Source organism: Mesoplodon mirus (assembly GCF_964341445.2).
Source record: "Mesoplodon mirus genome assembly, chromosome: 12".
In the NCBI taxonomy this organism is placed as follows: Eukaryota; Metazoa; Chordata; class Mammalia; order Artiodactyla; family Ziphiidae; genus Mesoplodon; species Mesoplodon mirus.
This window is the reverse complement of record NC_138988.1, coordinates 82,602,055-82,624,715: the sequence shown is the minus strand read 5'-3', so window position 1 is coordinate 82,624,715 and position 22,661 is coordinate 82,602,055.

Below are 22,661 nucleotides of genomic sequence, written 5' to 3'. Positions count from 1 at the left end.
GAGAAGCATCATCAGTTACTGGTCAGAGATTCAATATGAAGGTCCTCTTCTGAAACTTAGAATTTCCTCCTTTAAAAGGATTGTTTTAATTTAGTGCTTTAAATGTTTGATCCAGTTGTATCTGACACATTTTATTTGGGCTTCTCTTGAGAGCCAGCTCCCTGCTGGTCAATGATGTGTCACATGTTTGAGCCTAAAGATCATTCATTTCTCTTACTCGAAGACATAGATATTTTGACGAATATATGTGTGAGTGTGCTTAGGAGTTGAGCAGGTAGAGAGAAAGTGATTGCAATTTAGGAGACCTTTAATTTGGTCCTTCTTGTACTTGTAGATTTGGCGAAATTATTTAACCTCTGCAATTGAAATGAAGGCACTGTGATCTTTCAGGTATAACAATACTGAAAAATGCTGTGATTCTCTGGATGCTTTAAGGAACACCATCCCCTGGTAACTGATGATGTGACAGAATTATAGCTGTTGTTTAGAGTATAATCTGTACTTCCTGACCCGCAGGGGTGTCTCTGATAAACTAAAGGAAATGGAAATTTAGTGAATTACTTAACATGAGTGAAAAACTTTACAGGTTTGTCTCCTGATGCTGTCTAAGTTTAGTGGCACCTCCAGAATATTCATACAGAAAGGGGCTTAGAGGAGGCAATCTGCATGGAATGGAAGATCTTGAAGGCATCTTTGTAACATTTAACTTAACAATGTGATAAAGCTAGCTGTACTGATCAGAGTTTGCAAGTGACTGAAAGATGGATAAAAAGTCAAAGTCAGCCTTTGACACAACACCTCCTCTTTAGAATAATTAATATTTTATGTAAAATATGTTCAATTCCTTATGCTTGGCTCCCATTAGGATTTTCTTATTTTCTTGGGAACATGTCCTCTTATAATTCACTTTCTCTTGCTTTATCCCCAGAAGATATTATAAGAAGATGTTGCTAATGAATACATTATGGAGTGTTCATAAATAGAACCCTATGAAAAAACTATGAATTATATCCTTTGATGTAGTCATATAATCTTAAAAATGTAATTCTACTTTTAGATTATTATCACACATTATATTAACATAAATATAATACTTCAGATTTAGAATGGACTTTAAATGCAACTATTTATTTAAAATTATGCATTAATTCACACTCTGCCCAAGCCATTCTTTATGTGCCTTAATATTTCTAGTGACAGTACTCATCATGCTGCTTTAAAATGATTAAAATTTATTGAGTAAATTTTGAGAGCTTTACTTAGTACCCAGAATTATACAAAGACTTTTTATATGTCTTTTTAAAGTGTAATTCTCACATCATCTCAGTGATTCAAGTACCCTTTTTAATCCTGCAAATGGAGAAAATAAAATAGTGGAAGGAGGTAAGATAATCTTTGCAAGGATACAAGACTACTAAGTGGTACACTCCAGATTGAACCAAGTTACATGTGATTTCAAACCCTGCAAGCTCAGCCATCACATCATACCACCTAAGATTTAATTTCTAAAGAAAATAATGTCCCTTACATTTAAACTATTTTTATCACTTTAATTCACGGGTATGTGTATCAATAAAACTACTCCTTTTAATGACTGACAGCATCATGTAAATTGAAGTAGCTACAGTTTAGCAATTATAATTCTTTAAAATTTCCCTTCATCAACATTGTAACCCTCCTCTGGAAATGACAGTGTTTGCATTTGTCTTATGTAATAATGCCCGTTTCTCCCCACAAGTCTGCTTATTAAGGTTGCAGAGGCCTCCAAATTCCTATATCTAATCCATTGTCCTCAATCATTATTTTAGATTTCTTGGCATAATGTAGTGTTAATCTGAACATTTTGGAATAGAATAGAAATAGTATCTTGCTTACCATGGAATAATATATTTCTATTAATGTGGAAAATTCAAAATTCTTGGAGAGGTTGGGTAGAAGTCACTATTGTCCCTGGATTCCAGAACAATCTATGTCCCTAAGACTCCAGTGATAGTTCAGTACTATTGGATATTGTGCAATTGCAACCATGAGAATCTCATGCTTAATTTGACCAAGAGAAAATCATAATTTACTCAGAATTAACTAGTTGTGACTTGTGAAAATCTGAGAAAGTCAAACGAAGGTTCACCTTAGATTATAGGATAAAAAGAATGGCAAAGAAAAATAATTCTATATCAAGAACATACTGAAATAGAATTAAAGAGAACAGTATCAAAACTTGTTCATATAAGTTTGATGTGCAATTTACTAATTGTATATATATATACTGAAACATAGTTAAAGAGAGCACTATCAAAACTTGTTCATATAAATTTCACATACAATATACAAATCTTATAAATTTATTTTAAAAGAGAATGAACCAATGACGATGACCTAAATTCTGTATGTTGTATACATTTATGAATAATAAAAATGTGCTGCTCTAAATATTATATATTTCAACTTTTCTGCAATATTAATTCAATAGAAGGACAGTTCACATAAAACAATGCAGCGATTGTCACCAAACCATTACTCCTACAGGTGATCTTGAGGCTGAGCTCCTTCACTGAAGGCAAGAGGAGAAGCAATCCTGCTCAGCTTCTGCTCTGTAAGAGAAGTGTCAAATAAAGGCTTATTTCCTGAAGAAAAGGCATTTATATTGGTTTCTGGAAGAGAGTGGTTATCAGTACAGAAGTTCTAGTCTTTGCTCTTGTTGTGCGAGACCACAGGCTTGTTTTTATGGAAAATAAATTGCAACACTCGTGCAAGCAAACAAGTGGCATCAGAAGCACAGACTTGTTGAACAACAGGAAGACTGAAATTTGTATCATTACAGAATGCCTTGAGTACTACTAATCATCACAGACTAGGGCTCACTTGAAGTAAGCCTGAAGGGTTGCAATACATTGGGGAAAATGGGGTCTTAGTTGTCAGCCAGCCAGTTGGCATAGAATGAGTCTTGTCCAAATAGTCTCAGAATATTCTCTGTAGTTTTCGGAAGCTACTACCACTAATCTGGAACTTAGTGAAAAGCAGGTCAGTGGTCGCCTTCATTTAAGGAAAAAATATTATTAATAAGAAATGGTGAGAAGAACATCATCATCATCATGGTGGAGTGAGATGTTTCCTTTGTCTGTCCCCTTCATCTACGACCACTGAAACATCCACAACTCAACAAAGATGGCTCTGTCTGACACACCAGGATGCCGGAGAATTCCACACATCTATATATCTGCAGGTGGGTGGACTGGAACACACAAAGGAGGCAAAGCGGGAAAACAGTGAAGGTGGTGCCTGTGATCCAGCGCCCCCAGCCTAAGCAGCTGAGCTCGCAGCCCTAGAGAACCCAGCAGCCACAGGGGAGGTGGAGCACAGGACTCTAGCCTCCTGTCCACAACAGTGCCCACAGCCACAGGGAACTAGGCAGCAGCAGTAGGGGGGCTTACAACCCCATCCTTCCATCACAGAGGAACCCACAACTCCAACCCCCCGGCCTCTGCCCACAGTGGTGGTTCCAGTGTAACTGACAACTCAGGACAGAGCAGAAAAGCCCTTCGCCCTGGCCCCCCTCCCCCCATCCTCTTCTTCCCCTCCCAACAGCAGCAGAACCTGTGGCTCAGGAGACCCCCATGCTCCATCCAGAAGTGCCCTTCATCCCATTGCCCCAGGTGGCAATGCCAGCGACACTGGCAGCTGCAAGGTACCAATGACCCAGGAAGTAAAAGCAGTAGCAACGAAGGTACTAGGTGGCCAACACCTCTGACAGAGGCAGTGAGAGGTGGAAATTGCCAACTCTCAAACATAACCAGAGGCAGCTCCAGTAGGAGAAACCAAAAACCTGTGCTGTAGCACCACATACTGGAAACCACAGAAAGAACCCAGAATTAAGGTTTTAAAATTTTTTTAAAGCTTTACCTAAAGAAAAAAGGTGTTCACTACTTCAAATACACCAGCAGAGCAGCAACTCTTCAACCACCATGAAGAACCATTGTTACATGGTACCACAAAGAGAAAATGACAAAATGGCAATTCTCCAGAAACCAAACTTAAAGTCATGGACTATTGTGATCTGACAGAGATTTCAAAATAACGAGCTACTAGAAAATCCAGAAAGGCAGTTCAATGAGCTCAGGAATAAAATTAATGAACATAAGGAATATTTACAAAAGAGGTAGAAACTCTAAAAAGGAAAAAACAGAAATCCTAGAGCTGAAGAAATCAATAAATGAGATGAAGAATGCATTAAAAGCATTGGAAATAGAGGAGACCATATGGAAGAGAGACTTAATGAGTTTGAAGATAGAAATCTAGAAATGATACAAGTAGAAGAGAAAAGAGACTCAAGATCTAAAAACAAATGAGGAAATTCTATGAGAATTATTTGACTCTTTTACAAAGGGAAAATTAGGATAATGGGTATCACAAAAAAATAAAAAAAAGAGGGAGAAGGGAGCAAAGAGTTTATTCAAAGAAATAATAGCTGAGAAATTCCTAAACCTGTGAAAGGAACTGGATATGCAAGTCCACAAAGCTAAGAACAAACCTAATTATCTCAATGCAAAAAGACCTCTGCAAGACACATTACATTAAGTCTGCCAAAAATTAATGACAAAGAAGGAATTTTAAAGGCAGCCAAGGAAAAAGGATGGTATACTCCAAAGGAACCCTCATTAGACTATCAGAAGATTTCTCAGCAGAAACTCGACAGAAAGGTGAAATGACAAACTCAAACTTCTGAAAGGTAAAAACTGTCAGCCAAGAATACTCTATCCAGCAAAGTTATCATTCAGATATGAAGGAGAAATAAAGGCTTTCCCAGACAAACAAAAAGCTGCAGGAGGTCACCAACATAAACCTTACAAGAAAAGTTGAAAGTGCCCTTCTACCTGAGACAAAAAGGCAAAAGTACACAAAATTTTAAGTAAGGTGATATACTGACAGACAGAATCAGAAAATTGCAACTCTATATCACAACAGATTTTAAAGCACTTCATTAAGCATGAAGGGGAAAGGGAGAAAAAAAAAGCAGTAAAAATAGCTATAGCTGCCTCAATTTGGTAACAAGCTCACAACATGGAAAGGGATAATTTTAGACAACAGAAACATAAGAGAAGAAGAGGAGAAGGATGGAACCTGTATGGGCAAATGAAGATACGATGCTATCAGCAGGAAAAGGACTATTTTATCTGTAAGACATTTTATACAAACCTCAAGGTAACCAAAAGACATAAACCTAGAGCAGACACACGAAACAAAAAAGAGGAAACTGAGAAAAACATTATGCAAAACCACCAAACTAAAATGGCAGACAGAGACACAAAGAAAAGAAATAATGGAGATATAGAGCAACCAGAAAAGAGAAGACAAAATGTTAGTGATAGGTTTTCATTGATCAATAATCACCCTAAATGTAAATGAATTGAATTCACCAATCAAAGGCACACAGTGGATGGATGGATTAACAAACAAGACCCAACTAAATGCTGCCCCTGGGAAAAGAGGCTAGTTTTAGGTTTTGTTTTTTTTTTTTGATTACATATATATGTGTTAGCATACTGTACTTGTTTTTCTGTTTCTGACTTACTTCACTCTGTATGACAGACTCTAGGTCTATCCACCTCACTACAAATAACTCAATTTCATTTCTTTTTATGGCTGAGTAATATTCCATTGTATATATGTGCCACATCTTCTTTATCCATTCATCTGTTGATGGACACTTAGGCTGCTTCCATGTCCTGGCTATTGTAAATAGAGCTGCAATGAACATTTTGGTACATGATTCTTTTTGAATTATGATTTTCTCAGGGTATATGCCCAGTAGTGGGATTGCTGGGTCGTATGGTTGTTCTATTTTTAGTTTTTTAAGGAACCTCCATACCATTCTCCATAGTAGCTGTATCAATTTACATTCCCACCAACAGTGCAAGAGTGTTCCCTTTTCTCCACACCTTCTCCAGCATTTATTGTTTGTAGATTTTTTTGATGATGTCCATTCTGACCAATGTGAGGTGATACCTTATTGTAGTTTTGATTTGCATTTCTCTAATGATTAATGATGTTGAGCATTCTTTCATGTGTTTGTTGGCAATCTGTATATCTTCTTTGGACAAATGTCTATTTAGGTCTTCTGCCCATTTTAGGATTGGGTTGTTTGCTTTTTTGATATTCAGCTGCATGTGTTTCTTGTATGTTTTGCAGATTAATCCTTTGTCAGTTGCTTCATTTGCAAATATTTTCTCCCATTCTGAGGGTTGTCTTTTCGTCTTGTTCATGGTTTCCTTTGCTGTGCAAAAGAGTTGAAGTTTCATTAGGTCCCATTTGTTTATTTTTGTTTTTATTTCCATTTCTCTAGGAGGTGGGTCATAAAGGATCTTGCTGTGATTTATGCCATAGAGTGTTCTGCCTATGTTTTCCTCTAAGAGTTTGATAGTTTCTGGCCTTACATTTAGGTTTTTAATCCATTTTGAGCTTATTTTCATGTATGGTATTAGGGAGTGTTCTAATCTCATACTTTTACATGTACCTGTCCAGTTTTCCCAGCATCACTTATTGAAGAGGCTGTCCTTTCTCCATTGTATATTCTTGCCTCCTTTATCGAAGACAAGGTGACCATATGTGCGTGGGTTTATCTCTGGGTTTTCTATCCTGTTCCATTGATTTATATTTCTGTTTTTGTGCCAGTACCATACTGTCTTGATTACTGTAGCTTTGTAGTATAGTCTGAAGTCAGGGAGCCTGACTCCTCCAGCTCCATTTTTCTTTCTCAAGATTGTTTTGGCTATTCGGGGTCTTTTGTGTTTCCATACAAATTGTGAAAGTTTTTGTCCTAGTTCTGTGAAAAATTCCAGTGGTAGTTTTTTGTTGCAGTAGGAATGGAGGATCCATGTGATAAAGATAGGTGATGACTGAAGAAAATGTCACACTTTTTAAATTGTGGTCTCGACAGAGACAAAAGTAACTCCCTTTCTTCTCCCACCCACTGTAGCTCACCCCCACAGGGTGCGTGCTTACTTCAGGTGTCCCTGGCCCAAGTGAGAGAAGTGCTCAGCACCATCAGTATTACTGTCAGAGCTGCCATCCAGTGAACCACAGACACATCATGCAGGGGAACAGGAGAAGAGAGAGTGTGAGAGAGCAGGTAAGTGTCACTCAGTGAGGAGTAGGATGCTCCTCAACCCACATGGCCAAACAATACTAACCAATGAACTCTTTGTTCCTGGTTTGGGTGATATCAGTGTTAGAAAAACCAATGAGCATCAGAGATGAATAGCATCATCATTTGCTGGTAGGACATTCAATATGAATGTCCTCTTCTGAAACTTAGAATTTCCTTCACTAAAAGGACTGTTTTAATTTAGTACTTTAAGGGTTTGATCCAGTTGTATCTGAGACATTTTAATTGGGCCCGTACTGTGAGCCAGTTCTGTGCTGGTCAGTGGTGTGTCACACGTTTGAGCCTTTTAGGAACATCATTTCTCTTACTTGAAGATAGAGATATTTTGACAAATGTATGTGTGAGTGTGTGAGGAATTGAGGAAGTGGAGAGAAAATTATTACATTTTAGGAGACCTTTAATCTGGTCCTTTTTTGCATCATAATTTAGTGCTGTAGACTTGGGGGAGCTACTTGTACAGTTGAAAACAAGGCACTTTGATTTTTCAGGTACATCAACACTGAAAAATTCTATGATTCTGTGGACAACTGAAAGAACAGCACCCCTGGTAACTGATGATTTGACAGAATTATAACTGTTGTATGGAGAGTATAGTCCATACCTCCTTACAGATAAGAATGTCTCCAATAAATCAGAGGGAATTGGAAGTTAGTCAATAATTTAACCTAAGTGAAAATGTTTTTCACATTTGTCTCCTGATGCTACGACTGAGTTTAATGGCACCTCCAGAAAACGCAGAGAGAAAGGGGCTTATAGGAGGCAACCTACATGGAATGGAGGGTCTTGAAGGTACATTTGTAGCCCTTAACCTAACAATGTAATAAAGCCAACTGCCCAAATCATAGTATGTAGGGGGCTGAGAAATGGATAAAGGACTCAAAGTCAGCCTTTGGCGCAATAACTCAGCTTTAGAATGTAATATTTTACATAAAAAACAGTTCAGTTCCTATTGCTGTTTCCCATTAGGATTTCCTCATTTTACTGGGGATATGTCCCTTATTATTCAACTTCTCTTGCTTTATCCTAAGAAAAGATATAAGAAGACTTTGCTAATGAATACATTACAGAGTGTTCAGGAAATAGAACTCTATGGGAAAACTATGAATTATATCTCTTGATATAATCATATAATTTTAAACATATAAATCTATGTTAGATAATTACTACACTTTATATTAGTATAAATGTAATATGTCAGATTTAGAATGGACTTTAGAGGCCAATGGTTTGCCTAAAGTTCAGCATTAATTCACAACCCATCCCAGTTCTTATAAGCATTCATTCTTTATGTGCATTAATAGTTCTAGTGACAATATTCACCATGCTGCAATAAAATGACAATAATTAATTGAGCAACTTTTGTGCTTTTTACTTTGTACCCAGAATTATACAAGGAACTTTTTATGTATCTTTTTGAAATATAATTTTCACATCATTTCAGTGACTTTAGTACTCTTTCTAATCCTACAAATAGAGAGAATAAAATTATAGGTCAGGGTTAAACAGCCTTTGCAAGGATACAAGGCTAGAAAATAGTACACTCCAGACTGAGTCAAGATATATGTGACTCCAAACTACACAAGCTCAAAGATCACATCATACTACAACACAATCCATTTCTGAAGAGAATTAAGTCCCGTAGATTGAAACTACTCTCATCACTTTAATTCATGGATATATGTATCAGCAAAATTACTCCTTTTAATTAATGACAACATTTTATATAAATTGAGACAGCTACTGTGTAACTATTCTAGTTTCTTCAAAAGATTCCCATCATCAGCATCATTACTCTCCTCTGGAAATGGCAAGATTTGCATTTATCTTAGGTAATCACACCTATTGCTCCTCACCAGTCTCCTTCAATTAAAGACAACAGTGGCCTCCAAATTCCTATATTCAATCTTCTTCTCAATTATTATTATAGACTTCTCAGCATAACAAATTGCAAGTTTGAACATTTTGAAAGAGAATAGACATAGTATCACTTCCTTTAGAAAAATTTGTTTCTATTAATATGGAAGTTTCATTTCTTGGAGTGGTTGGGTTGAAGCCACTATTGTCCCTGGATTTGAGAAGAACCTATGTCCCTAGACCACAACGATAATTCAGTACTATTGAAAGTGGTGCAATTAACTAGTTGTGACATGTGATAATCTGGGAAATCCATGCTAAGGTTCACCTTAGATAATAGAATAAAAGGAATGGTGAAATAAAAAGTAATGCTGTGGGGGAGACCTTCAAGATGGTGGAGGAGTAAGACATGGAGATCACCTTCCTCCCCACAAATACACCAGAAATACATCTACATGTGGAACAACTTCTACAGAACACCTACTGAATGCTGGCAGAAGACCTCAGACTTCCTAAAAGGCAAGAAACTCCCCAAGTTCCTGGGTAGGGCAAAAGAAAAAAGAAAAAACAGAGACAAAAGAATAGGGACCAGACCAGCACCAGTGGGAGGGAGCCGTGAAGGAGGAAAGGTTTCCAAACACTAGGAAGCCCCTTCGCGGGTGGAGACTGTGGGTGGCGGAGGGGGGGAGTCATGGAGAAGAGCGCAGCAACAGGGTGAGGAGGGCAAAGCAGAGAGATTCCTGCACACAGGATCGGTGCCGACCAGCACTCACCAGTCCGAGAGGCTTGTCTGCTCGCCCGCCGGGGCGGGTGGGGGCTGGGAGCTGAGGCTTGGGCTTCAGCGGTCAGATCCCAGGGAGAGGACTGAGGTTGGCTGCATGAACACAGCCTGAAGGGGGCTAGTGCACCACAGCTAGCCAGGTGCGAGTCTGGGAAAAGTCTGGAGCTGCCTAAAAGGCAAGAGACCATTGTTTCAGGGTGCGCGAGGAGAGGGGATTCAGAGTGCCTAAACGAGTTCCAGAGATGGGTGCGAGCCATGGCTATCAGCGCGGACCCCAGAGATGGGCATGAAGCGCTAAGGCTGCTGCTGCAGCCACCAAGAAGCCTCTGTGCAAGCACAGGTCACTATTCACACCGCCCCTCCCTAACCTATATCAATTGTGTCCAGAAGAGATATACACTTTTTTTTTTTTTTTTTTTTTTGGTACGCGGGCCTCTCACTGTTGTGGCCTCTCCCATTGCAGAGCACAGGCTCCGGACGCGCAGGCTCAGCAGCCATGGCTCACGGGGCCAGCCGCTCCGTGGCATGTGGGATCTTCCCGGACCGGGGCACGAACCCCTGTCCCCTGCATCGGCAGGCGGACTCTGAACCACTGCACCACCAGGGAAGCCCTATCAATGGCATTTTTCACAGAACTAGAACAAAAAATTTCACAATTTGTATGGAAACACAAAAGACCCCAAATAGCCAAAGCAATTTTGAGAAAGAAAAATAGAGCTGTAGGAATCAGGCTCCTTGGCTTCAGACTATACTACAAAGCTACAGTAATCAAGACAGTATGGTACTGGCACAAAAACAGAAATGTAGATCAATGGAACAGGATAGAAAGTCCAGAGATAAACTCACACACATATGGTCACCTTGTCTTCGATAAAGGAGGCAAGAATATACAATGGAGAAAGGACAGCCTCTTCAATAAGTGATGCTGGGAAAACTGGACAGCTACATGTAAAAGAATGAAATTAGAACACTCCCTAACACCACACACAAAAATAAACTCAAAATGGATTAAAGACCTAAATGTAAGGCCAGACACTATCAAACTCTTAGAGGAAAACATAGGCAGAACACTCTATGGCATAAATCACAGCAAGATCCTTTATGACCCACCTCCTAGAGAAATGGAAATAAAAACAAAAATAAACAAATGGGACCTAATGAAACTTCAACTCTTTTGCACAGCAAAGGAAACCATGAACAAGATGAAAAGACAACCCTCAGAATGGGAGAAAATATTTGCAAATGAAGCAACTGACAAAGGATTAATCTCCAAAATATACAAGCAGTTCACGCAGCTCTTTATCAAAAAAAACCAACAGGGCTTCCCTGGTGGTGCAGTGGTTGAGAGTCCACCTGCCGATGCAGGGGACGCGCGTTCGTGCCCCGGTCCGGGAAGATCCCACATGCTGCGGAGCAGCTGGGCCCGTGAGCCATGGCCACTGAGCTTGCGCGTCCAGAGACTGTGCTCCCCAATGGGAGAGACCACAACAGTGAGAGGCCCGCGTACTGCAAAAAAATTAAAAACAAACAAACAAACAAACAAAAAACCCAATCCAAAAATGGGCAGAAGACCTAAATAGACATTTCTCCAAAGAAGATATGCAGATTGCCAACAAACACATGAAAGGATGCTCAACATCACTAATCATCAGAGAAATGCAAATCAAAACTACAGTGAGGTATCACCTCACACTGGTCAGAATGAGCATCATCAAAAAATGTACAAACAGTAAATGCTGGAGGGGGTGTGGAGAAAAGGGAACACTCTTGTACTGTTGGTGGGAATGTAAATTGATATAGCCACTATGGAGAACAGTATGGAGGTTCCTTAAAAAACTAAAAATAGAACTACCATATGACCCAGCAATCCCACTATTGGGCATACACCCTGAGAAAACCATAATTCAAAAAGAGTCATGTACCACAAAGTTCATTGCAGGTCTATTTACAATAGCCAGCACATGGAAACAACCTAAGTGTCCACTGACAGATGAATGGATAAAGAGGATATGGCACATATATACAATGGAATATTATTCAGCCCTAAAAAGAAATGAAATTGAGTTATTTGAAGTGAGGTGGATGGACCTAGAGTCTGTCATACAGAATGAAGTAAGTCAGAAGGAGAAAAATGAATACTGTATGCTAACACATATATACGGAATCTAAAAAAAAAAAAAAAAAAAGGTTCTGAAGGACCTATGGGCAGGACAGGAATAGAGACGCAGACGTAGAGAATGGACTTGAGGACATAGGCAGGGGGAAGGGTAAGTTGAGACGAAGCTAGATTGTGGCATGGACATATATACACCACCAAATGTATAATAGATAGCTAGTGGGAAGCAGCCGCATAGTACAGGGAGATCAGCCCGGTGTTTTGTGACCACCTAGAGGGGTGGGATAGGGAGGGTGGGAAGGAGAGGGATATGGGGATATATATATATACGTATCACTGATTCACTTTATTATAAAGCAGAAACTAACACACCATTGCAAAGCAATTATACTCCAATAAAGTTGTTAAAAAAATAGTAATGCTATATCAAGAACATACTGAAATATAGTTAGAGGACACTGTCAAAACTGGTTCTTATAAAGGTGACATACAACTTACAAATCATGCAAATTTCTTTTTAAAAAGAATTAACCAATGACTGAGACCTAAATTCTGTTATGTTGTACAAATTTATGATTAAAAAAATGTGCTACTTTTCTTCAACCTTTCTTTGGTGCCAATTTAGTATAAAGAAAGCTCAGGTGAAACAATGCAGCAACTGTAAATGAACCATCAATCCTGCAGGTGATCTCGAGGCTGAACTTCTTCACATAAAGCAAGAGGAGAAGCAATCCTGCTCAACTCCTGCTGTGTAAGAGAAGTGTCAAATAAAGGCTTATTTTCTGATGAAAAGTCAGTGAATTTGGTTCCTGGAAGAAAGTGGTTATCAGTACAGAAGTTCTAGTCTCTGCTCTTATTGCATGAGGTAAGCAGTTTGTTTTTATGGAAAATAAATCACAACATTCTTGGGAACAAGCAAGTGACATTAGAGGTATACAGTTTTGTTTTGTTTTCTTTTGAACAAGAGGCAGATTGAAATTTATAGCATTACAGAATGTCTTGAGTCTTATCAATTGTCACAGAATGGGTCACTTGTAGGAAGCTGTAAAGGTTGCAATAAATTGAGGGGAATGGGCTTTTAGTTGTCAGCAAGCCAGTTAGCATAGAACATCTGTCTCTTGTCCAAGTAGTCTCGGAATATTTTTTGTAGCTTCAGAAAGATACCACCACTAATCTGGAACTTAGGGAGAAGGAACTCAGTGGTACCTTATCTAAGGAAAAAATATTAATAAGAAATGGATAAACATATCCAATTTCTTCTTACCATGAAAGACATGTAACCTGGGCAGACAACTGCCATTTACAGACCATGTTAGCCCTCAGCAGGCTTGGTAAATCTACTTCCAGTGAGATCTCAGGGATGTCTTCCATTAGGAACTTTGGATGGAGCCAGTCTTTACACCATGGTGCTAACTAAGTCAGTTGGCAGGGCTTCTTCAACTTCCCAATGCAGTTCTTTAACTCAATTTATGTTTGTTTTATAATACTTCAACACAGCACTTTTTCTTAAATAACCAGGTTGTTGACCATTGAATAGTCGCAGAGAGACAACTACAAATCTCATAGGCCCCTCCATTAATATCGTGTGTAGGAAGAGTATTAGTTTTCTTTCTCTTTGATTTAGACCTTGTGTTAATTGTGCTGTGGCAAAGTATCTCTTTATCCAGTACAATACTGGCCAGATTGTTTTTCCAAATTCCACTTTGGTTTCTCACTAGCAACCACTCAGTAGTTCCAGGTGTGTGTCTATAGTGTTGTCAATTTCATTCAAAATAAATGATATCTTTTAGCAGTTCCTTTGCTAATAGTTCATCCCATAGATAAACAAGTTTCTATTTCTACCCTTGAAAAGTAAAGTTACTAGTAATTATTCTCCCTAAGTGGGAGAAAGAGCTACTCCCTTTGTCTTGACATCTCTTCCTACATGGTGTGTCTATCAAACAAATCAGTTCTTTCAGTATTGTAGAGCATTTTGAAGACGTTGAAGCATACAGCCCTTACTAATTGCTAGCATCCATAATTTAGTCATATGTCTATTCCACAAGCAAAATAAATGTGCAAAAATTGGTATTATTAAACATCCATCTAGAGATGCTAAAGATGATCTGGGTGCAAAAGGTACCCTATATCAGTCTCTATAGTTCAGAATTTGGGATCTGAACTTAAAGAAAAACCTTTCAGAGGAGCATTACATTATTAACCACACGAAAATTGCTTTCTAATAACCAAAGCAGAAGAAAGCAATAAGTATTCCTCACTTTTGGAGAAACTTAAATTTTCTAATAGTCATTATGTTTCTTCTGAAATATGGTTAAAGAGGACACTGTCAAAACTTGTTGCTTTTACAATAAGCAATACTTATTGCTTTTACAAATCCTAAGCCTTGAAAACCACAAAAACATAACAAGAATCAGTCCTATAGGAACTGATTCAGCCATCTGGGGAAAATACATAGCAGTTGGTTTATCTCCTTCCAGAACAGGAGTTAAACACTAACCTCTTTTAACTGTCAGCACTTCCTTCAGTGTTACTGTTATTATTAATTGCAATATCTCTAGTCTGACCATGATCCTTTAACCTAGAGTTTTATAGTCATGTGTTTTCAGGCCATCCAAAACAAACTCCTTGTTATGCTCATATATGGACAATCCACTGGAATGTATACCTAGATAGGCTTCTAAGGGTACTTCTAGTCACCCTCTCTATTAAAGATAAAGCCACTACACGGAATAGATTCACACTGTTAAGTATGTTGTAAATTTCTCGGTAGTTTCAACAATGTTCAAATAGGCCATGAAATGTTGGGAAAACTTGTGGCACACTTCTGGCAAATCACTGTTATAGCATCACCTGTGAAGTCTATATATAAAACGCCTTGGGAAAGTGAAGGGATGTAATCAAATTCTCCACAGCTTTCCTAACCAAGAAGTTTTAGAAATTGTGACTGTACAAATTTGCCCCAAAATAAAATCAGGAAACCTGGACAATTCAGGTTTATCTCACAGGGCACAAATTAATATGATAATCCTCTCTTTATTGGATAGACCTCAAGGTTTGAAATTTATACCAAGGTAGAAACTCGGAAACTTTCCAGGCTTGCAGTCTGATACAGTCTCCAAAGAGTTCAATGAAAATGTTCTTTTAATGCTAAACATCAAACATCTTGGTGCCCCTGTAACCTTTGGCAGAATGCTTTCTAGTGGTTTCTGCATGCATTCAACAGAGAATAAACATCAGTATGCCATTTACCCTGATCAGAAAGATGAAAATATCCTCGATAGGTATATTACACATTACCCCTAACTGTGTCTGAATATTATCTCCAAACTCACAAAACTGTGATCTCTGAGATTAACAGTAGGATAGTAGTGAAGGGTTCTGTAGTATAATAAACTTTTTGTGTAAGTCTCTCAAGAATCATTCCTAGATTTCAGCTCCTATGGAAAGTCTGAAGTTGAGAATTGATGTTTTAGCATCATCTTCAATTCGTTATCCAACCTCAAACATGGAGCTTTGAAGATCATATACTTTGATACTGTTTATGTTACAAAACTACCCAAAAGTAACTGGGTCACAATGTTCTGATCTTTTTACAGTGGTACATGTGGTCAACATGAAAAGAAACAGACATGAAACTCCAAGGCCGTTTTGTTACCATGAATCATTACAGCACCATCCCCCAATCAGTGGCATGAGGCATCCCAGTGGTATGAAAAGCCTTCTATATAGATATCCTACAGTTGTATACAGTAGCTGTTAGAAAGAAGGTGCAGCATTCCACTGTGGTAGCCATGGTAATCACCACCTGGTAATAAATCAAATGTTCCTCTAGAAAATAATTGGATCTATGCCACAGTCAGCCCGCCAGAATCTAACTAATATCAGGGACTGAAGCGGTTGAAAAATGTTTCCTGAATATTGATGCTGCTGCTTACCTCTTCTAAAAATAGCTTCCAGAACTAATAAAACACCAATTCACATATTTAAAGTTCAAAATATCAGAAACAATATAAATAAAAAGGAAAACGCCTAGATACTCTAATAAAACCAGAGTATAACTAAGACAGAGCATATGTTAAAGCAGTCAGAGGGGGGAAAATACAGATTATCTTCAAAGAGAGAAGATTAGACTAACTGCTGGTCTTTGGCAGCAATAATAGAAACCAGAAATAGTACAGTGGTGTTTTCACTGGGCCCAGTGAAAATAGTTGCCCATCTGGAATTTTATACTCAGTGGCTGTGTTTCATGAATGAGGAAAACAGTTTCAGCAAAACAAAAGTCAAGATCATTTACCACCAACAGATTTAATGTAGAAAATTTGAAAGATGTATATATTTCAGGCAGAAGGAAAGTAACCCCAGATAGAAAGTCTGGGATGAAATAAGAAATGAAGAATGAAGGGAACAGTAAATATGTGGGTCATTCTAAAATATATCAATTATAAAGCAATACTAATATTATCCTGTGGAGTTTAAAACTTAAATAGCCAAAACAATAATATATAAATTGAGAAAGAGTATAAGCTGTTAAATCGTTCCAAGATCCTTGTGTTACTCAGGAGTTGGATAAAAATATTGGTTCATATTGGACTAAAGTTTGTATGCTGTCATTTCTAGAGTCATGATCAAACAATAATAATAATGATAGCGTGGAACTCCCAAACATCCAAAAGTGAACAAAAAGAAGAATGATAAATATATAAATCACTCAACTATATTACTTCTTGTCTGATTCTACATTCTGTGGACCACTCCCTTAATGCTACACATTATCAGCCAAAAAAATCAAATAATTTAAACCAATCTAAATACCAGTTTTAAGACATAGCTTACACACATAACATTTCCTTTGTTTTCTTGCTTGCTTGTTTTGTTTGATTCCTGTTTCTTTTGTGTGTATGGTGGGTGTGGGGAGGATTGTCAAGCTGAATTTGAAATTCATATGTAACTACTAAAGTGTTTGATTAGCCAAGGAAATTTTGAAAAATAAGAACAAACTGGAATAACTTGAGTCCAAGATAAGAAAATGCTAATTATAATAAAATGTTAATGTTAATTAACATTGTGTGGTATTAGCTATACTAGTTAACATATTGTGGCATATTAATGAACATAGTGTGATGTTGACTCAAGTGCAGACAAACTAGACCACAAAATAGAAATTTTAGAAATAATATTTTCCCAAAGACAGTGCTCTGGTTTATGGTGGCACTGCAAAGCAATGAGTGGAAAAAACCCTACTAAGTCATTTAAATGTCCATTTGAGAAAATATACTGTGACACCTACACAAATTTCAATAAAAACGAATTGCAGATGGATTAAAAATATTTAGTAGAATTCAACATTGCAGAAAACTGGGCCTTGAATTTTCTTTAAGGGATGGTTTTAGTAATAGATGCAATTGCCTTATCACCTGTAAGACTGTACAGATTGTCTATTTTTGAGTCAGGTTTGGTAAATTTGTGAAGTAGATTAAAGACGGGTGCAAATTCAATGTTCATTGCAGCTCTATTTACAAAACCAGGACATGGAAGCAACCTAAGTGTCCATCGACAGATGAATGGATAAAGAAGATGTGGCACATATATACAATGGAATATTACTCAGCCATAAAAAGAAATGAAATTGAGTTATTTGTAGTGAGGTGGATGGACCTAGAGTCTGTCATACAGAGTGAAGTAAGTCAGAAGGAGAAAAACGAATACTGTATGCTAACACATATATACAGAATCTAAAAGAAAAAAAAATGGTTCTGAAGAAACTAGGGGCAGGACAGGAATAAAGACGCAGATGTAGAGAATGGACTTGAGGACACAGTCAGGGGGAAGGGTAAGCTGGGACGAAGTGAGAGAGTGGCATGGACTTATATACACTACCAAATGTATAATAGATAGCTAGTGGGAAGCAGCCGCATAGCACAGGGAGATCAGCTCCGTGCTTTGTAACCACTAGAGGGGTGGGATAGGGAAGGTGGGAGGGAGACGCAAGAGGGAGGAGATATGGGGATATTTGTATATGTATAGCTGATTCACTTTGTTATAAAGCAGAAACTAACACACCATTGTTAAGCAATTATACTCAAATAAAGATGTTAAAAAAAAGAAAGATGGGTGCAAATTATTTGCCATTCATCTCATGGAGAGGTAGATTGTATTTTCCCTTCCCTTACATCAGCACTGGACCTGTACTCATGTAGACCATTAGAATGTTGTGGAAATGATACCACAAAATTTCTGAGGCTAAGTCTAAAAAAGTCTTGCAGCTTTTATTTTCCTCTCTTGGGAGTCCTGAGCTATCAGGAAAGAAGTTTGTCTTCATATCTGATGGGACCACATAGGCCACATTAGAGTCACTGGAACTTCATGCAGAGGGAGAGTGTCTCAGTGTCCCAGATGAGCCTCCAGAGGACCCCAGTCCCAGCTACTGTCTGACTGCAGCCATGTGAGAGACCCTCAATGAAAACCACCCACTAAGCTCAACCAACTCTCAGAACTGTGAAAAATCATCAAGTAGCTGTAGTTTTAAGCCACTAAGTTTGAGAATGATTTGTTAATGCACAAATAGATCATGAAATCTGTTGTCTTTCAATAAATTTCATCTAAAATATCAAATCTGCTGCCACAAAATTCTTTTTTTTAATTTTTTTCTTATTTATTTATTTATTTATTTATTTATTTATTTTTGGCTGCGTTGGGTCTTCGTTGCTGCACACGGGATTTCTCAAGTTGCGGCGAGTGTGAGCTACTCTTCATTGTGGTGCGTGGGTTTCTCATTGCGGTGGCTTCTTTTGCTGTGGGGCATGGGCTCTAGGAGCACAGGCTTCAGTAGCTGTGGCACGTGGGCTCAGTAGCTGTGACGCACAGGCTCAGTTGCTCCACGGCTTGTGGGATCTTCCCGGACCAGGGCATGAACCCGTGTCCCTTTCATTGGCAGGTGGATTCTTAACCACTGTGCCACCAGGGAAGCCCCACAAAATTCTTTATAATATTCTCTTAGTATCTTTTTAATGCCTATAGGATCTGTAAGAATGCCATCTTTTTCATTTCAGATGTTAATAATTTGTAATTTGGATTTTTTCTGTTTTTCTTCCTTATCAGTCTTGCAAGTTTATCTTAAAAAGAAAAGGAAAATCTTCTGGCTCCGTTGATTTTCTTTAATATACATTGATTTTCAATTGTATTAATTTCCTCTCTTACTTTTTCTGTTTCAGTTCTTCTACTTTTTTTTAGTTAAATTCACTTATCGTTGATTCTTTTTTTTAATTTATTTTTTATTTTTTTAACATCTTTATTGGAGTATAATTGCTTTACAATGTTGTGTTATTTTCTACTGTATGACAAAGTGAATCAGCTATATGTATACATATATCCCCATATCCCTCCCTCTTGTGTCTCCCTCCCACCCTCACTATCCCACCCCTCTAGGTGGTCACAAAGCACCTAGCTGATCTCCCTGTGCTATGTAGCTTCTTCCCACTAGCTACCTATTTTTCCTGATTCTTAACTTAAGCTTTCAGATCTCTGATTTTTATATATTTCTCCTTTTATAATTTAAGCATTTAAACCTATAAATTTCTCTCTAGGGACAGTTTTGGTTTCATGTCACAAATTTTGAAAATCTGTTTTAATATTTCTTTAAAATATTTTCTAATTTCTCATCTGATTTATTCTTTCATAAGCCATGGATTATTTAGAAGTGTATTACTTCACTTCCAAAAACTTGGCTATTTTCTCAATCTTATTGATTGTAATTTAATTGGATTGTTATCAGAGAATATATTCTGTGAGATTTTATTCCTGTGTAGTTCTGTGCAACTTGTTTTATGGCCATAAAGTATGGTTTATTTTGTAGATATTCTTTGTAAAACTTAAGGAAATACATACCCTGTGGTTATTTGATGTAGTCAAAATATGTCAATTATAAATAAAAATTTGGTAAAGATGGTTCACATCTTTAATTTCTTTACTTATATTTGTTTGCATGAATCTATAGAGATGTTTTTCTGCCTTCTATCTACTTCCCAATTTCCCACGCCACCACAATGAATGTTACCAAACTTAGGTTTGGCTGCTCACTGCTCAAGAACCAATGCTTGGACCACAGTGTTGGATGGAAAGGAAAATTTGCTTTATTCAGGAGGCTGGCAACTTGTGGTGGGAGGAGGCGGACTCATGTTCAAGCAAAAACTCTGCAGGTTCTGCTTGGCCATGACAGTTTTTAAAGGGAAAAGGGGAAATAATCTCAGTTGATCATTAAGGTAGGGGGTTAGCTTCTTCATCATTTTCCATTCTGTGCAGACTTGCTGCCTCCTGTGATCTTCCTCTAGATGTTATCTTGTTCACATAGTTTTCTCACAGGATTACTGTGGAAAGGGTCTAGTCACCCATTATTTGCTTATTATTCTTTCCAACTTCTTTAGCCTAAGAAAAGAATCAACAATGTTAGGTGAGGCAGTGTGTGATCAATAGATTTGAGAGGTATGCTTTTAGGGGCTGCTTACAAATCCCCACTATCAGACATTATTCCATTTCTGTGAGATTAGGGGCCAAGATCCATCTTCTGTAGCTAAAAGATAATAGACTTCACCAAGCTATATTTTAACTTAATCTTTACACCAGGTGCCCCATGCTTCACTAACCTCTGGCCCTAGCATACCTCTCAAATCTTTTGATCGCACAATTCCTGTTCTCTGACTTTCTCTGATATTGTGTTCAAATGACCATCACTTTAAAATAAACATCTGAATTATGTACTCTTTAGAGTTGATTTACATTTGAAACTGATTCTTAGGATGGAATATGATAGCAGAAGCCACCATCTTCTTAACCCATTTAGTGCTTTCTTTGAAACCTATCCAATTCCTTTATATTATTGAAGTCTTTGGAATTTAGAACTATATACTGATTTACAGTTGTAGATCCACAGTGTTTTATGAAAGGTCAAAGAAAGTTTGATTTACTTTTCTAACTTGTTTCCCATCATATAGTTTTTGCCAAGTTTCTTTTGATGAGATGAAATTGTAATAGGAAAGAACAAGTCTGATTCCATATTGGGGTCTTTTTCTTTAACTGTTGCATTCTACTGCCTTTGCTCAAGGTAATCACTAAAGAGAGGTTGCCTATAGCTTAAAATATGCATAATGGCCCATCTCTAAGAACCCTGCCCCCAGGCCTGAGCATTAAGCTAAAATACCTTAGTTTAGCTCACAGGAAACATCCTGACCAGACCCACCTGTGAATGGCTGCAGGAAAGAATTTTAACACATCCCCTCCAGAGTCTGGCTGGAACCAGAAAACATTTGCAGCAACCTATTGCCTTTTTAACTTTACCTCCTAACCTCCCACTCTTCGCTTTATAAAAGAAACTAGCATGCAAACCCAGGCAAGATGGTTCTTTAGGACATTAGTCCACCATCTTCTTGGGCTGCTGGCTTTTTCCAAATAAAGTCCCTATTCCTGGCTCCAACACCTTGTCTCTCAATTGATTGGCCTGTTGTGTGGCAAGCTGTGTGAGCTTAGACTCAGTAACAAAATTATTTTAAGGCAGGACAGGAAAAATTTGACATAAAATCTTTCTGCAATTTGAGACACTATCTCTTCCCCTTTTGTGTGCATTGTGCATTATACATAAGCTAGATCCCATTATAAGACATCAGAATGCCTATTCACACAAAAAGAAAAAAAAAGCAATTTTCTCCTGGTGTCAGCAAAGTAGCTCCTTAGGAAATAACATTCATTCCTTAATGCTGTAAGGGGTCACAATGACCCATTACTTGCCTTGCTGGACTCTGTAAACTGCCAATATGTTACTTTGATGTATAACACTTTGTCTCAAAAATTTATATAACTGTGCTTTGACCTCTAATGGGTGGAACAGCCCCCAGAGGTTTCTGAAAGACTATCTCTCAGGTTATAATCATCAGTTTGGCTGGAATAAAATTCTCTTTCTTAGATTGACTTTTTTTTTTTTTTTTTTTTTTTTTTGCGGTACGTGGGCCTCTCACTGTTGTGGCCTCTCCCATTGCGGAGCACAGGCTCTGGACGCGCAGGCTCAGCGGCCATGGCTCATGGGCCCAGCCACTCCATGGCATGTGGGATCTTCCCGGACTGGGGCACAAACCTGTGTCCCCTGCATCGGCAGGTGGACTCTCAACCACTGTGCCACCAGGGAAGCCCTAGATTGACTATTGATTATTTTTCCATCAACAGTTTATATCTTTGCAGTTTGTTTTCAGTTTTTATGTGTCACATTTTTAAACTTTTGATTTAAATTTTTTATTACATAAAATATTTGAATGTACCTCAAGTTAAAGCTACTAAAAAGACATATTAGGAAAAGTCCAGCTTTCATCTCTGTCCTATTTAACCTATTCCCTTCTTTTGCCTTATAGGCAACCATTTAAAAAAATCCTTCCATTATTTCTATTTACAAACAAAACCAGATGATAGATAGATGATAGATAGAAAAATAGATAAACAGGTAAAATGAATGGTGTATCTATATATTCCTATTCTCCTCTATCTTATTAAACAAAATGTTGTGTGCTATACACATAGCCCTGTACGTACTGAAAGGGCATTTTGGATATTATTCCATAGCAGGTTATTCTCATTTTTTCCTCCAGCTGCAGAGTATTTCACTGTTTGGATGTACATCAGTGAATTTATATAATCCTTTTTCTTTCCCAGCACTGTCCCTGATTTCTGCTAAGATAAGGTCCATTAAGGATTTTTCTGTAACAGACAGT